Consider the following 4,907-nt stretch of genomic DNA (forward strand, 5'->3'; position numbering starts at 1 on the left):
AGAGAGAGAGACAGAGGGAGAGAGAGAAGCCAGTAATTAGCATTCTCCATGGTCTCTGCCTCAGCTCCTGCCTCCATATCCCCGCCTTGAATTCCTTCCTTGGTTTCCCTCAATGATGAACTGTAAGGAGTTCTTTTCTGTCCCACCTGCCTGCTTCCAAATAACCACACAGAGACTTCCTATCAATTACGAAAGCTCAGTTGATAAGTCAGGCTTGCTCTTAGCTAGCTCCTGAAACTTAAACTAACTCATTTCCATCAATCTATGTGCCGCCCTGTGGTTCATGGCCTGTCGCCCCATCTTCTACATGACCTGCTTCCTCCGAGTCTCCTAGCAACTCTACCCTTCTTCTTCCCAGCATCCTCTTTGCCTGGAAATTCTGCCTAGCTATTAGATGTTTAACTTTTTATTAAACCATTCACAGTGACATATCTTTACACAGTATAATCAAATAGCTCACAAAATTTCTCCCTTTTGTCTAAATAAAAAGAAAAGGTTTTAACTCTAACATAGTGGAACGCTATACAAAAAGAAAAATTATTAAATAAGAGTTACATTTACAATATCCGATCTATTTGTATCTGACAGATTCAAAGAAAATATTTCATTATTTATCCTGTCTTGGTGAGTCCAAAGTTTTGTACCTAATTTATTTTCCATCATAACTAAGAGAATGTATAACTATTACTATCTAGTCTTCAACTTTATTAAAGACCCCAGAATAATGAAATATTATTTTAGGAAACAGGAAGTACATTGCAAACAACTTCCAAAAATATAGAAGTAACAGAGATATCTAGATACCTGAACAGTCACCCAAGGTTCCTCTGCAACAGTGGGGCATTCAGTCTTTTGGCCTGCAAGCTTAGACTATCTGGCAGACTTTTCTATAAAGCAGGAATTTTGAAGGACTGTCCTACCTAGTCTTGGCAAAGCTTGACAATTTTTTCCTTTGTGTCCTGCTTATTCAGTTTGTATAGTATTCTGTCAGTAATCAAGGCAAGGACAGCTTTTTCCCAAATGAATAGTTTTGTCACAATGAAAGCAAACTCCATTTGGAGGTTCCTCAATGCCCATCATTCTTTCTGAAGTAAATTGGAGCTGCCAGGAGCAGACATGTCTCACTATCATAAAAAGCCTTGGGTTATTAAATATCTTAAATGCTATATTCTGTAAGTCTTTGAAGTGCTTGAAGGCTATCTGTCTGTCTGTTTATCTATCTAAATACCTATCTGATATACCTTGAAAACTCATCTAACATGACTACAAGTTTGATTATTACAGATTATTAACTACTAACTTGCATTTATTTATTATCCTAAATAGCTTTCAAGGACTAAAATTTTACATTACAATGTTAAATGAACTGCACAGATACAATAGCTTAAGAATAGAAACATATATACAGTATAACAATACAAAAATTCATACCGATGTAAAATATTTGAAACTAGTGGTTGTTCAAAAGTAGACTCAACAATACACCCTTTTACCCACCATTTTTATACTATATCCCCCCTTTTTCTCTTCAGAAAGAGATCCCTGAATCTAATCTTTGGTCAGTTTTTTTTTCTGATCATAACCAATAACAATTTGTAACCAACCCCCCTAAACAATGACAAACAACCATAACCGACCAAATGGCCAAAACCCACCCCATCTCTTGGAAATGTGGGTGTCAAGTTCTCTAGACTGCTTTCTGTCTTTGGGGGACCATGAGAAAATTAGGATAATGGTCAAGTCCTGGCTAGAAGAGTCTGTGAGACTGGACAACCTCAGCCAGCAGCCTTGAAACTGTTCTGGATGCAGAACTCTGAGAAAACTGCAGCAGAGGCTCTCTGAGAGGCTGGATCACCTGAGCCATCCATTTTCCTTGGTGTCTGGGTCCCCTTGCTCTGAAAACACATAAACTTTCAAAGGTAACATATATATCTACGTTAACACAAATATGGACACATACAGTCGATATACATACAGGTATCCAAGCCAGCCAAAGATGATTTTTCACTTTATGTTTGAACAAGTGAAATATCCATCACCTGTCTTGTAGTTAATACAGGTTTATTTCTTTATGTTTGTAGCCATGATTTTCAGGGGGTCTCCCTTGATCAAACCTGATCCTTTTTAACCTTGAACAAATCCACAACCTTTTGTTTTTTGTGGAAATGAAGGTATAACCTCTTTTCTAAAGCAATACGTTATTTATTTCCATTTTGAAGTTGAGACATGTTTAAAATGTACAGGTTGGTTTAATTGAGCAGTTTCCATAATCTAGTGTTTCTCAGCAACTGTTGCTCACTCATCAGTAATCAAAAACTTGAAAGTCAATACAACGCCATACAGGAGCCAGACTTCCTGTGTATTTCCCATCTCTGTGTGGTTTATGTTTATTATCTTACTTCTCTCTTTAAAGACTTTACTATTATTTTTAAATTATTTTTATGACTGTTCATATCCTCTTTTTTCTTAAGCCTATACATGCTGTTAAACACACTGTAACTTGTTTAGTTTTTTTCCATCTGACCCTGCTTTACTCTATATCTGCAACCTTTTCTGTCTGTGTGAGCAAAATCTTAAAGCCACCATGCAGCTTAGCTCATGGTGTGCTAGCGGCTGGCTCTGCTCCCTCAGTTCCCTGAGAACCTAGCTTCATGGAGGAGGTACGTGTATCGCCCCAGCTCTGGAAAGTTTCTGGGCCCATGCTGCTGTCGGCATTTCTACCTAGTCTCCCGCCACCAAGTAGCCTGCCGTCCACTGCTCATAAACCCCACCTAAGTGCTCATGAGCAGGACCTCTTAAAAGAACCATGCCTCTGTATGCCGCTAGCACTGAGCCTGTCTGAGAGGCTGTAGTCACCAGAAAGCCACATTTGGCTTTGTTTCTGTGTGTTTGGAATCTTTTTAAAAGCTTTCTTGGGTTTTATGTGGAAATATGTGCTTGAACATTGGATGCCATATGTCTTTTTTTGTTTTGCTTGCCAGATCCCAAATAACCATACAGAGACTTCTTATCAATTATGAAAGCTCGGCTGATAGCTTAGGCTTGTCTGTAACTAGCTTCTCTAACTTAAGTGAACCCATTTCCATTCATCTATGTACTGACACATGGCTCGTGACTGTCACCTCATCTACATGACTCATCTCCTCTGCATCTCCTGGCATCCCCACCTTTCTTCCCAGCATCTTCTGTGCCTGGAAATCCTGCCTAGCTAACTATTGACTGTTCAGGTTTTAATTAAACCAATCACAGTAATATAACTTTATAGTATAATCAAATATCTTGCAACAATGAACTGTAACCTGAAAGCCAAATAAATGCTTCCTAAGTCACTTTTGGTCATTTTTTTTTATGATAGCAGAGCTAGGACAAGGCAGTCTTGAGTTTGCTCTGCTCTAGACCCCCGAAGCAGTCTTCATTCCTGTTTTCCCAAAAGAGAAGAATTCAACAGAACACAGCAGTAGAGCAAACAGCTAGGGGTTTCATGAACTCAGCTGAGGAGGCCACAATGCACTCTTTAGGAAAAGGGCCAGCTGAGCCAAACAGCAATGGTGCTGGCCCTGGCAGACTCGGGGCTTACGTCTCTCTTTTGTCACCCTCTCCTCTGTGCCTCCTCCAGGGTGGAAACTTCCAGAGGACCAGTGTGCTCTTCCCGGAAGACCATTTTATCCAAAAATCAGTCTGTTATAAGTAAACACATGATTCAAGAATATGTACAAGACTTAAGGGGTCCCTAAAATCGCAAAGTTCGCTAGGGAGAAGGGTAACTGCGGTCTGGGCCTGCTCTCCTGGTGAGGCAGTCCCTGGAGCTGAATTGAGCTGGACCAGAAAGAGCCCACCATCTTCTATTGTTCTTTGCAACTTGTTGGGGCCTTGAACTGGCCCAGCTGGAGACCATCACTGCCCGTTTCTACATTTCATTTCATCAGCCACTATTACCTACCTTTCTGGTCCAACTGAAGTAACCAGGGTGGGAGTTGGGGACTGTTAGTCTTTTCTGACACTAAGCCCTGACTAACCAACATACTCCCTCCTAGAAACTGAGTCCTGAAATCCTTCAGAGACTACACTGTAAGGCTTTTGTCTCCCTAAGTCCTGTTTATTCCTGTTGGGTAGACTGGATAGATGCTTGAATATTATTAAATTCTTTTACAAGATTTTTCTTTGTCCTACAAAAGCCTGAGATGTTACATCCCAGCAATCTCTGAGCCACACAGGGACTTCCAATGACCTTGGACAATCAACTCTCTCATGATAAAAGGCAGGAGGAAAGCACAGAGCTAAACATCTTTATACATTAATTCTGAGATTACAGCTTGGGAAACAAGCTGCATCGGCTCCCCCTGAGGAACTAGGGGAGATAACAAGTGGTTACATTCTTCTGCAAGTCCAAGGGAAGAAGGAGAAAGGCTACAGTGGTGTGGCTGAACCAGAGACTCATCAAGCGCAGGGATGGCAGGTTGAGCCCAGAGCTCTTAACCTTCTTCTCCTGTGCATGGGTTTGTTCAAATGAATGAGTTGCCACTACCTTCTGCACTGTGCATCAGGAATGGGGATGGATGAGGAAGAGGAAATAGTCTTCTCTCCTCTCAGAGTGATCTTCCCTTTCAGCAAGAAACAAGGAACATTGTAAGAGAGAGAACACTAGGCTTTAATGGGCTACCTTCAGACACTTTCACATTTTAAATTGTCTAATGCTCTTTATTTCTTTTTTGTGGCTTTTTTATTGATTTTTATTGATCTCTACATTTTCCTCTGCTCCCCTTCCTGCCTCTCCCCTCCCTCTTCAACCCTCTCCCAAGGTCCCCATACTTCCAATTTATTTGGGAGATCTTGCCTTTTCCTACTTCCCATGTAGATTAGATCCATGTAAGTCTCTCTTAGGGTCCTCATTGTTGTCTAGGTTCTCT

This window comes from Microtus ochrogaster, linkage group LG8 (genome assembly GCF_000317375.1).
Source record: "Microtus ochrogaster isolate Prairie Vole_2 linkage group LG8, MicOch1.0, whole genome shotgun sequence".
Classification (NCBI taxonomy): domain Eukaryota; kingdom Metazoa; phylum Chordata; class Mammalia; order Rodentia; family Cricetidae; genus Microtus; species Microtus ochrogaster.